Raw genomic sequence first — 14,125 nt, forward strand, 5'->3', positions numbered from 1 at the left:
AAGACAGAGCTTCACAGGCAGGGGCCGACTGGGCCGGGGGCAGAGGGGCACATGCCCCCCGGGCCGGTTCCCAAGCAGCTGATCAGGGCCGCACAGCCATCTGCTGATTTAGAGGCTGCCAGCAGCACTGTACATGTGTGGCCGGCTGGCTGCAGCACAGAACAGACACTGCTCACCCCATGCTTGTCTTCCTGTGAGCAGTGGGGGAGGTCAGACGTTGGTTGATCTTGGTAAGTGTGGGCGCCGTGAAATGATGCAGGAGGGGATTTACGCAGTTTGTACAGAGAGGAGGTGGCCATACGCTGATAACCCCTCACAAGTCCAGGGCCGGATCCTGAACTTTATGGCTCCTCTACTGAGGATCAGGGTGATTTTATTATGGGAGTTTGAACCTTCATGCAGGTCGGGGTCGGGCTTTCAGTGTGAGGTCATCGGCTCCCGATCTGTATGAAGGTTCAAACTGCCACCATAAATCACACTGCCCCAGATAATACAGCCACTGCAAACCTGAGTATACAGACCCCTGCACAGGACTGATCCTGCAGCTACAGGACATCATAGATTACACAGGTCTGCGACTAAAAAGCCGTTTGATTATTTTCATATAATTTCCAGGTATTTTGGTGTTTTGATAACAAAAAAAAATTGAAAAAAATCCTAACCTATAGGTTCTTCTGCAAACTCTGGTGTAAATCATTGGCAGGCAGTTTATTTTCTTTCCCCATTAACATCAATAGGAACCGCGTGATTGGCTGGTGGCAGTCAGGTGGTTAGTGACATAATGAAAGGTTCTTATGCTTTCAAGAAACTTGCATTGGAATTTCATTCATCAGCCATGTTTCCCCAAATTAGCGTTACGGCTTTGTCGAAGTGTATTAATTTGCCTGACTATTTCTGTTTCATTTGTGGTGAATATACAGTGTTGGATCAACAGCTGAATATTACAGACTTTGCGAAAAAAGTATATTTCGCATACTTCGGACTAAAACTTGGAAATCAAGATAAAGTTTGGGCGCTTCATAACGTGTGCAAACGGTGTGTTGAAGACCTCCGAAATTGGTTCAAGGGTAAGAAAAAAGCTTTCCGTTATGGGATTCCTATGATATGGCGAGAGCAAAAGAACCAGAGTGACGACTGTTACTTTTGTTCATGCAATGTGAAAGGGTATAATTCCAAATGGAAGCATTCCATGTCATACCCCAATCTTCACTCAGCAATTCCTCCCATCCCCCATGGCACAGATATACCAGTACCCAAGGCCCCTGCTACCTTGGAAGAGATACCTAGCTCCGATGAAGGTGGAATCATACCTGAACCAGATGACAAATAAAGTTCTGACTCTGAAGATGATACAAGACCAACATTTTTTTCCTAGGAAGAGATGAAGGATTTAGTAAGAGACTTTAATCTTCCCAAAGATGCCACTGAGTTACTCGGATCAAGGCTAAAAAGCAGGAATTCATTGTTACCATGAGTGTCTTTTTCATGGTTCAGACATCGTGAAAAGGAGTTCGTTCCTTACTTTGCCCAGAAAGACAAGTTGGTTTATTGCAACGATGTCGAAGGTTTGATGAGTCAGTTCAAAATCCAATATGATTCAGCGCAATGGTGTCTTTTTATAGATTCTTCAAAAAGAAGTCTCAAAGCAGTTTTTCTCCACAACGGCGGTTTTTACTTTTCCATCCCTGTAAGTCATTCTGTACACTTGAAGGAAACCTGCGAGAACTTGGAATTGGTTCTTCGTAAACTTAAATATAAAGACCATGGTTCGCAAGTGTGTGGGGATTTGAAGGTCTTGTGCATGCTGCTCGGGCAACAAGCTGGGTATACCAAATACCCTTGTTTTCTGTGTCTGTGGGACAGTCGAGACCGACAAAATCACTGGACCAAGAAGAGTTGGCAACCGAGGGTGCTCACAGTCGGTGACAAAAATGTCCTCCGAGAAACTTTGGTACCTCCCTGTAAAGTTATTCTATCACCTTTCCACATAAAATTGGGCTTGATGAAGCAATTCGTAAAATCACTTCCAAGAGATGGGGAATGTTTCAAATAGTTGGTCACCAAGTTTCTAAGCCTCTCGGAGGCAAAATTGAAGGTAGATGTGTTAGTCGGACCAGACATTAGAAGGCGTATAGCTGATAAACAGTTTGTCAATACCATTATGGATCCTCAAAAAGAAGGGTGGATTGCATTTAAAGAAGTCATAGAGAAATTTTTAGGCAATAAAAAAGGTCCTGACTACAAAAAGATCGTCGGACGAATGCTGAAAGCATTTCAATCTTTAGGTTGCCTGATGAGTTTGAAAGTGCATTTCCTCAATTCCCACCTTGACTACTTTCCTGAAAATTTGGGAGCTGTGAGTGAAGAGCAAGGTGAACGATTCCACCAGGACATTAAAGAGATGGAAAGAAGATACCAAGGAAAATGGAACATTACAGTGATGGCAGACTACTGTTGGATGCTTCAGAGAGACTTTCCAGATGCTACTTACAAGCATAAATGTACCAAGAGGAGCCTCACAGGGAAAAAAAAATCGATTTCAGTGAATGTTAGTGAGCTCATTTCAGTTAAAAAATTATTTTCGTGAAAAATTTGTAATAAAAAATAAAAAATTAATTTTATAAGTCTATTTTCATTTATTTTGCGGTATTGCCTTATTTAACACAGTTACCTAAATTGTCAGGAAAAACGTGATGTTCTATGACAAAACGGAGACCATTTTCAGATTCAGCGCGCAGAAAAACAAGGATTACGTGGAATAACCAAAACAGCTCTTGAAATTTTATTTTTTTGCAGACCTGTGTTATACAGTTAGGTCCATATATATTTGCACAGAGACAACATTTTTCTAATTTTGGTTCTAGACATTACCACAATGAATTTTAAACAAAACAATTCAGATGCAGTTGAAGTTCAGACTTTCAGCTTTCATTTGAGGGTATCCACATTAAAATTGGATGAAGGGTTTAGGAGTTTCAGCTCCTTAACATGTGCCACCCTGTTTTTAAAGGGACCAAAAGTAATTGGACAATTGACTCCAAGGCTGTTTCATGGACACGTGTGGGCAATCCCTTCATTATGTCATTCTCAATTAAGCAGATAAAAGGCCTGGAGTTGATTTGAGGTGTGGTGCTTGCATTTGGAAGGTTTTGCTGTGAAGTAAACATGCGGTCAAAGGAGCTCTCCATGCAGGTGAAACAAGCCATTATAATGTGTGATGTCCTGTAACTGGTGCAGGATCAGTCCAGTGCATAAACCATTATACCATTCAATGTCAGTGCACAGCACAGTACATACAGTGTTGGTATACGAGATACTGTGACTACAGACATCAAATGTAATACAGTATACACATTGTTATTAGCGATGAGCGAGCGTGTATTGTTAACTCTTTCGGAAAGCACGCTCAGGTGCTCGCCGAGTATTTGCGGCGTGCTCGGCATCTATGTTAGTGTCGCCGCGGCTTCATGTGTCACGGCTGTTAGACATCTTTGACACATACAGGGATTGTTTGTTTGTTAGGCAATCCCTGCATGTGTCACAGCTGTCTAACAGCTCGCCGAAAAAGTTAACAATACACGCTCGCTCATACATTATATGTACACACTCATATATATGACAATATGTATTATAACATCTGATGTCTGTATCAAAGTGTATCATACAGCAGTCACATATTATGTGTACTGGATGTGTACAAACATCCAATCTAATATAAAAGATAATATGCAGCTGGTGTAATATCAGATGTCTGTAGTCATAGTATAGTATATAACTATCACATCCTATACATGACATTGAATGTCTTTAGTCACAGTATATCATACAACAGTCACATATTCTCCTATATACTGGATGTAATATACTATGTACAGACATAAGATGTTATATACAGGATAATATGCAGCTGGTGTAATGTCTGATGTGTGTCTCACACTTTATCATATTCTAGTCACATATTCTCCTGCATACTGTATGTGGTATACTATGTGCACAGACATCAGGTGCATATACAGGAAAATATGACTTATATATCACATACTACAGGTGCATCTCACTACATTAGAATATCATCAAAAAGTTAATTTATTTCAGTTCTTCAATACAAAAAGTGAAACACATATATTATATAGAGTCATTATGAACAGAGTGATCTATTTCAAGTGTTTATTTCTGTTAATGTTGATGATTATGGCTTACAGCCAATGAGAACACAAAAGTCATTATCTCAGTAAATTAGAATACTTTATAACAGCAGCTTGAAAAATGTTTTTAAAATCCAAAATGTTGGCCTACTGAAATGTATGTTCAGTAAATGCATTCAATACTTGGTCAGGGCTACTTTTGCATCAATTACTGCATCAATGTGGTGTGGCATGGAGGCGATCAGCCTGTGGCACTGCTGAGGTGTTATGGAAGCCCAGGTTGCTTTGATAGCAGCCTTCGGCTCATCTGCATTGTTGGGTCTGGAGCCTCTCATCTTCCTCTTGACAATACCCCATAGATTCTCTATGGGGTTAATGTCAGGCGAGTTTGCTGGCCAATCAAGCACAGTGATACTGTTGTTTGTAAACCAGGTATTGGTACTTTTGGCCGTGTGGACAGGTGCCAAGTCCTGCTGGAGAATGAAATTTCCATCTCCAAAAAGCTTGTCGGCAGAGGGAAGCATGAAGTGCTCTAAAATGCTCTGGTAGACGGCTGTGCTGACTTTGGTCTTGATAAAACACAGTGGACCTACACCAGCAGATGACATAGCTCCCCAAACCATCACTGATTGTGAAAACTTCACACTAGACCTCAAGCAGCTTGGATTGTGTGCCTCTCCACTTTTCCTCCAGACTCTGGGACCTTGATTTCCAAATGAAATGCAACATTTACTTTCATCTGAAAACAACACCTTGGACCACTGAGCAACAGTCCAGGTCTTTTTCTCCTTGGCCCAGGTAAGACGTTTCTGGCGTTGTCTATTGGTCATGAGTGGCTTGACACAAGGAATGCGACACTTGTAGCCCATGTCCTGGATACGTCTGTGTGTGTTGGCTCTTGAAGCAATGACTCCAGCAGCAGTCCACTCCATGTGGATCTCCCCCAAATTTTTTGAATGGCCTTTTCTTAACAATCCTTTGAAGGCTGCGGTTTTCCTGGTTGCTTGTGCACCTTTTTCTACCATACTTTTTTCTTCCACTCAACTCTCCATTAATATGCTTGGATACAGCACTCTGTGAACAGCCAGCTTCTTTAGCAATGACCTTTTGTGGCTTACCCTCCTTGTGGAGTGTGTCAATGACTGCCTTCTGGACATCTGTCAAGTTAGCAGTCTTCCCCATGATTGTGGAGCCTACTGAAACAGAGTAAGGGACCTTTTTAAATGGGTAGGAAGCCTTTGCAGGTGTTTTTTGTTAATTGTTCTAATTTTCTGAGATAATGACTTTTGTGTTTTCATTGGCTGTAAGCCATAATCATCAACATTAACAGAAATAAACACTTGAAATAGATCACTCTGCTTGTAATGACTCTATATATGAGTTTCACTTTTTGTATTGAAGAACTGAAAAAAATTGACTTTTTGATGATATTCTAATTTTGTGAAGACACCTGTATGTTGTGCCTGGTATTGCAGTTTATATTGATGTTGATAGAACAAAGCTTAGTTGATAGTCACTAATTTTTCCTAACTTTTTTGTTTTTGGCCAGACAACCTGTTTAAAGTACAAGTCTGCAGTCACTCTGTGACTGCAGACTCATGAGTCCTCACATCATGCACACTGCGCGCTGTGAAGATTCTGCGGCACAGGTGCTGGGAACGGTGGTCATGTGACCGCAAGTATACAATATGCATACTTCCAGCCGCATATATGGGCACTTGCATTGAGCGAGGCCAGAAACAGTCTAGTCAGAATGTGGCCAGGAGTATGCAAATCGCATACATGTGGTCGCATCAACGCCGATCCCGGTGCTGACACCAGAGAATCCTCACAGCGAGCAGTACGCACGATGTGAGGATTCACAAGTCTGCAGTCATATAGAGTGACTGCAGATTTGTAGATTAGTACCGGACAACCCCTTTAAAGTATCTAGACATATAAAAAATAAATGTAGTTGTATTTTCATTTATCGTCTGTCATAAAGTATCTAGATGTTATAAAAAATAAAATGCCCTTCATGATTCCACTACTCATTTTCTGAGACACCTTTGCAAAAGTAAGCTGAATGCTTTTCTAAAACTTTTATGACACAGTGGATATAATATAGGGTTAATTGTTGAGTTCAGATATAATATCCAGACTGTGATATCATACCAGTAAAGGGCAACACAATTATTTTGGCATGCCCTGTCAATAGTGACTAGGAAAGTATACGGGGCCCAACAAGCAGCAAAAACAGAAATTAAAATTCCCAGGGATTTTGCTACTATTTTGTCCCTGGAAAGTTTAATGACATGAATGGTATTAGGAATATTGGTCATCTGAGCTGAAGTTGAAGAAGCGGTTGGACTATGTCTAATGGATTTCTCAAATGTCTTTCTTACATGTAAACTAATATTCTTGATCTCGGTTATATGAGCAGAAGACAGCACCAGATTAGTTGATATGATGAATGGCTTGGCATCTTTTGATTTTCCTCCTAATGGGTCACGAGCAGGCTGTTGTCTTTTCTTCCTGCTGCGTTTTGTAATGCTCCAGTAGATGCTCAGATTAAAAAATGATATACTTATTAATGGAAGAAAAAAATCAAAGACTGATGTGGCTAAGTGAAAGTACCAAGTATTAAAGAATCCTGCCATACATACATCCTTATCTATGTGGCTTTCACCAAAAGCACTTTCCCAAAAGAGAATAGATGGACTGTAGAGAAGGAAAGACATTATCCACACTGCTGTCATCTTCATCAGAGTCACGCTGTGTCTTTTTTGAAGAGAGCGATAATGAACCTACAGAAAGGTAGAGTGGAAAATCTCTTTGTAAATATGTTTAAAAAGATGTCGTATTCTGAGTGACAAAGTATAACCTTTATGAGCGACCATTAAATGCAGTATACAGATTAGCTAGGAATCATGACACCATATAATCTACTTTTAGATAAAAGACCATTAATTTCTACAGAGCAAGCAGATCAAACTGGAAATGCTGTTAAACGCTTATTCTGATCTTCAGGACTGCACCACTTCTCTGCCTCCCGGCATCGTGCTTCCCCGGGTGCGGTGCACACATGAAGTTTAACAGTTCAGACTAGCGGCACGGTCACGTTGTTGGTTCTCAATTGTGATCCAACCAACTCCAAGGCTTGCTTTCAAGTACTGCACTACTTGCTTAGGAGACCAACCAGTCTGGTAGACAGTGGTGGTGGCTGGTAAACTAGACAACAAGCCGCACATAATAGAGTTAAAAATCTTTCTGTTTTTGAGAATGGGGAGGATTTTTTGTAAGATGTGAATTGCAAAGTTGTTTCTTTTGCAAACAATTCGCAATCTTACCATTTTAACAAGTTGACACAACCTTTTTAAAGTGGCTGTTCCCCTTCAGATAATGCCCAGCTTCAGGTGAAGCTTGTTAAAAAAATAAAAACCGCACTGTACTCACCTTTAACAGGTCCATTGATGAGTCTTAGCCGCCACTCCCGGCGTCTGGCATTGGCTGAGTTAGTACATTGCGGTTTTGTTATTTTTTAGCTAACTGCACTATCTGATATAGATCAGGAATCTCAAACACATGGCCCATGGACTGCATATGGCCCCTGAGTCTCCGTTGTGAAGTCCTTGGGCCCCTGAGACAATCGCGTCCAGTGAGCCAAGAGCCCGCTGATGTCAGCGCTTCTTTTCAATTGCATGTTCATCCTTAAACGCACATTCAATTGAAATGTATTGTGGCGCAGAGACCAGCTTTCTGCACCGCAATACCAATACAAGCCACTGACCAATCAGAGGGCAGGAGCTGAAGTAGGCATCTCGGAGGGCCGCACATGATGTCATTGCTAAGTGAGCTGGATGTGGAGGAGAAATAGGATGCTGTTTGCCGAGGGAGCGAGGTCAGGTGAGAAGAATTTTTTTATGTGTATGTAAGGAGCAGAATGGGGGACATTGTTACAAGAAGGGGACAAGGATGGGGACATTTCCATAAGATGGGACCAGAATGGGGATATTACTATAAGAAGAGACCAGTATTGGGACATTATTACAGGCTGAGGGACATTATTACAGGCTTGAGGATATTATTATAAAACAGGGGACACTATTACAGGATGGGGGACTTATTACAGGCTGAGGGGCATTACTACAGGAGAGTGGACCATTATTACATGTTGAGAAACATTATTGAAGGACAGGAACCATTATTACAGGACGAGGGGCATTATTACAGGACGTGGGACATTATTACAGGACAGAGAACATTAATACAAGTTTGGGGATATTATTACAGGACAGGGGACAATATTACAGGCAGGGGACATTATTACAGGCTTGGGAATATTATTATAGGACAGGGGACACTATTACAAGACAGGGGACACTATTACAGGACGGGGGACTTTTTTACAGGCCGAGGGATATTATTACAGGACAAGTGACATTATTACAGATTTAGGGACATTATTACAAGATAGGGGACATTATTACAGGCTGAGGATATTATTATAGGAGAGGGGACACTATTATAGGGTGAGGGACATTAGTACAGGATTGGGGACATTATTACAAGGTGAGGGACATTATTACAGGGTGAGGGACATTATTACAGGACAGGGGACATAATTACAGACTGAGGGACTTTATAGCAAAACGGGACATTATTATGGGATAGGTGATATTATTACAGGCTGAGGACTAGAGGACAAGAGACATTATTACAAGCTTGGGGACATTATTATAGGACAGTGGACATTATTACAGGCAGAGGGACATTATTACAGGATGGGGGACATTATTACAAAACATTGTACATTATTACAGGATTGGAGACATTATTATAGGATGGAGGCCAGAATTACTCTATGGGGCTAATTATAAAACTATTTTACTGTATGGGGCCGATTGGGGGTCAAAAAAAAGGAAAACATTTAAAAAAAAAGTAAAATAGAGAATGAAAAAATAATGAAATAATATTTGCCCACCAATAATGCAGTTTTATGTAAAAATTGAAGCAAAAGCAAAGACCTGCACCATAACCCATATGATAAATACCATAAAAAAAATAAAAGAACCCCCCCCAAAAAAAGATGATGATCAAAAAGTCATATAGAGAAATAACGGTATCACTGAAAATGTAATCTTCTCCCAAAAAGAACGCCGCCATTCACATTCAAATTGATATAAAGAAAAATTCCACTAACTGTGCCTTCACCCACCTTGTACCTGTTTTCCACTCTCGAATTGGCACCTTCTTGAAATTTCCAACATACTGATACCTAAAATGGGTGGTCCAACACTGCAGACCACTTCATTACCTGCTTTCCTATTGAAGACTACATTACCCCATGCTCTCTTCTGTTCTCTTCCTCCTTGCCTTATATTTTACTAGCTGCATGCTCTATCCGTGCAGAGAGGACAGAAAAGTTGTATACATTTTCTCACTGTACAGAACAAGAAAGTAACCCACTACATCAACATAGCAGTGGAATACTGCACCTGCTTGGCCGGAAAAAAAGAACTACATGATGTAACTTGGGTGTATTAAGTAGACATCAACAATTATGATGGGGCATTTTGGGTGGTTTTAACTAATGAACCAGTTTTCAATTTTGTTATTGGCTATATGTAAAATTATGATTTATTTTTTTAACTTTTGTACATTGAGGAGAGGCATGATTATGTTTGTGGGAATACTCCTTTAAAGTAACCATAGATCATCACGTGTTAAATAGCTATTTCAACAAAAGCTTCTTGGAGAAAATAGTAATCCTGGAGGCGCTCCCGTGTGGATATATGGAGATCCCCGTACCGAAACCTGATTAAATCTGTGGGTATGTGCAAGTACCACAAATCCCAGTTGATTTTTTTTTAAAAAAAGGTTTTTAATAAAAAATAAAAACATTTCTAATAAAAAATAAAAACATTTCAAAAGTTATAATAAACAAATAACTGCCAAATGGTCACACAACACATTTCTGCTCGTAAGAGCCTTCATCAGGTTGGTACTTTACAACTTAGAAACTTTTTATACCCATTGCCATTCATTAGAAGGCAGGATGTTCTCCGCTCATAGTTCATTTCGAACAGCTGATGGCCTCTCCGGGTAATATACACACCTAAAATTGTATTATTCCCCGTGTCACTCAACACACATTTCTCATTCTTACACATGGAGTCCATTGTCGGCCAAGAGCAAGGGAATTACTACGGTTCCTGGATGAGCTGCATACCATCATTGGCGACCCCACCCAAGATACACAACTTTTACCAGAGTTCTGCCTTGTCTAGCACAAAAAATCATATAATCAAAGTTTCTTAGCAGGTGCATATTAACTAATAATTAGAGCTCCATGGCTAGCACCTAATGACATTGATTACTGTAGGCAAATCGCTAATCATAAATATACAGCGAAGGGAAAGATGCGATCAAAGCTACACAGCAGGTAATTATCATAAAATATAGCTTTTATTAAATATATAATTAAGAGAAAATACACCACATAATATGGCAGAAACAGTGCACAACATACATATCAAGAATATCTTAAAATACCATCATGCTCAATGGACACAGGGGTCCACATATAGGGCACCCACCAGGACTATAATATAGACTCTAATGCACCTGATCAACAGATCTCTAATATATGTGTCCAAATAGTGTATCATTAGTGGTCAGCCAATATTGCCTAAGGGTATGTGCACACGATGCAGAAATGAAGCAGAAAATTTCCTGACCATTTCTGCATCTCCCTGGCAGAAAAACGCATGCGGATTATTGGCGCGGTTTTTGTGCGCTTTTGGCGCGTTTTTCCATGCGTTTTTCACGCGTTTTTTGATGCGTATTTTGAAGCGTTTTGGAAGCGTTATTGAAGACAAATAAAGTTTTGGGGGAAAAAAATAAAAAAAAAAAGACAATTTGATGTCATTTCCTAGTACAACCCCTTTTCACCATTTTGGAAGTATTCAAGATGCCACAACAACTGCAGCCCCTGCCTCTCAGTGAACCATATTTGTTTGTTCTGCTGGCGACTGCAATAAATCTCATGCATCACTACAGCGATCAGGTAAGATAAATTTAAGTAGAAGGTTTCGTTTATTGCATGTAGTGTGCACTAACCTATTATTCTCCCATAGGAGCGGCCTAGGAGGACGAGGAGAAGACCCAAAAAGCTATGGGTGCACCCTATTGTGCAGGAGCGGGAGGAGAAGGGGCACTTCAATGTGCTGTACCAGGATTTAAGGAGGTAAGATATATGGGGAAAACAGGATCTCGTCATCCGTGTGTACCTAATTTCTATATGATTTTTTTTTGTCAAATAATATATTTTAATCGGTGTGAACCTAATATTTTTTTTGAATTTTACAGATATCCAGAAAAATTTCAAAAATTTTGTCGGCTCACAATTGCTGCGTTTGATAGGCTGCTGGGTCTTCTTGCTCCCGACCTCGACTATACAGACACCATCATGAGGAGGGCCATCTCTGCTGAGGAAAGGCTGCTCATCACCTTGCGGTAAGTTGAACATTTTAAATCTGTCTACATGTATGTATATATTAATATTTTATAAAGCTTAATCAACATATGCTGTCACCTCCCCAAATATTTTCTCAGTATTCGCCCAGTATATTTGCTGTGGAGTTGGATACAAAACCAGGTGAGGAACAATGCGAGAAATTAAATAGAAACCCGTCACCAATTATGCATTTATCATCCACTCCTGGTTTTGACTCACACTCTTAACTAAAAATACTGATGGAATACTGACTATATGGCTGGTTTCATACGTACAGATATCTCCAGCACCATAAGTACTGGAAATATCATAGCACAGTGTGCGTTACATGCACCGCACCTGGATCACATGGACAGACTTCTGTGAGTCAGCGGTACAATTATCACTATTCAACAAGTCCTTGCTGACCGCTGCCTTAATCATGGTTCTATGCCGGCGCTTTGATCAGCAACATAAGGGATCATGATGAGGGGGTTAGTAGTGTGGCCCCACATGTAAAATTAAGAATGAAATAACAATCATTACGTCTGTTGTCTCTGCCACCACTCGTACTGGAGAAACAGACGTGTGAAAGAGCACTAAACTTGTCCGTTTTGTTATTAATAATCACATAGGAACATGAAAAATTTAATTTGTTGTATTCCTTACAACATTGTCAAATTGAAAATTAAAAATCTTGAGTGGACAATTATCCACTCCTTATGTTTTCAAACTGGCATGATTAGTTCCACCACTCATGAATGGGCCCAACAGACCACCCCTCCCTTCAGGATTACCTTGGTGAGTCATCCTCTGGTGATGGCTCTTATGTGTCTATAATGTTTTCCTGTACATAAGATTAGCTGGGTCATAGCAAGGGGATAGTGATAAGGTCACTGAATAGAATTGATGTGTGACCTGTTGATGAGCAAACAATAGAGGCAAACACAGCCAATGACAAGTGACTACATATGTGAGAACTACCTAACAAAAAAATGTAAAAACAAAAAAAAAACACCTTTCAAATGTCCAACCAAAACTACAAGACTCAGTGCTGCAAACTATTTTAGTCTAATTTTTTTTTCTATACTAATTACTATTGTGGGATTATAATGTTGTCTTGTATTTCTTTTCTTTTTGTGTCTTTTCTAATTTTATATTTTTCCTTTTCAGGTTTTTGGCCACAGGAGAGAGCTATACATCACTGCACCTCCAATTTAGGGTGGGTAAATCCACCATTTCCCAAATTGTGAGGTGCACATGTACCGTCATCTGGCAGAAGTTGCAGCCCATCGTGATGCCTTCCCCAACCGAGGAGACTTGGCTGCAGGTCGCAGCAGGCTTTCAAACTGTGGCCAATTTCCCCAACTGCATAGGTGCTATCGATGGAAAACATGTGAGAGTTCAGCAGCCACCATGATCAGGATCACGCTTCTTTAATTATAAGAAGTATTTTTCTGTGGTCCTGATGGCAGTGGCTGATGCAAATTACAAATTTGTTGCCATCGACGTTGGCGCTTATGGTAGCACTGGGGACTCTCGGGTGTTGCGATCATCACAGATTGGTCTGCAAATTCTTCAAGATGGCGGAACGCTCCCAGCCCCAAGACCTTTGCCAGGTTCCACAGATCCAGTTCCCTTTGTGATGGTATCGGATGAGGCATTTCCCTTAATGAACAACCTGCTGCGCCCATACCCACGAAGGGCACTGAATGCCCGGCGGAGGATTTTCAATTATCGGCTGAGTCGTGCACGCAGATATGTGGAATGCACCTTCGGAATCATGTGTAGTCAGTGGAGGATCTTTCACACTGCCATCCAGTTGGATACGGAGACGGTTGACACTGTAATTAAGGCATGCTGTGTACTCCACAACTATGCTCGTGAGTACAGCACTGAGCAAGATGAGGAGTCACAGCTGTCTGAATTAATTCCAGTGGTCAACTTGGCTCCGGGAAGGCCATCCAACTCTGGTGCCAGGGTGCGAGAAACCTTCGCTGACTACTTCATGAGTCCTAAAGGTGCCGTGCACTGGCAATACTCCTGTGCTGGTGTTGAGCAGCCTGACCAGCAGAGAAGATCTGATGCCCAATAAAAGAAGAATTTCGAGAAAAGTTATTATTGTCAAAACTGATAAAATCTTCTTAACGAATAAATTTGTTTTAACTCACAATCTTGTGTCCATATTCAGTGATATGTGTGGCTTTATGACCATACATCTACGCATAATAAGATGGCTTTCCAGTGCAGCACCCATGAAGATATTTCAGATACTTGAAACCCCCCCCCCCCCCACCAAAAAAAAAAAAAAAACCTGAGATATTCAAACCTGTCCCTGGGAATCGGCGGTACTAGTAGATCGCTCTTCCCAAATACTGGCTGCTAAAATCAGCACAGACCATTGTCATTTGCTTGTGCTCTGAGCAGAACAAGCAAAGAACGATGTTGTGACAATTCATCCCTTTGTCGTCAAGTCATATAATTTATTTTTTTTTAATTACAA

This window comes from Phyllobates terribilis, unplaced genomic scaffold (assembly GCF_046119375.1).
Source record: "Phyllobates terribilis strain yellow unplaced genomic scaffold, ASM4611937v1 Scaffold_4__5_contigs__length_816908805, whole genome shotgun sequence".
Taxonomy (NCBI): Eukaryota; Metazoa; Chordata; class Amphibia; order Anura; family Dendrobatidae; genus Phyllobates; species Phyllobates terribilis.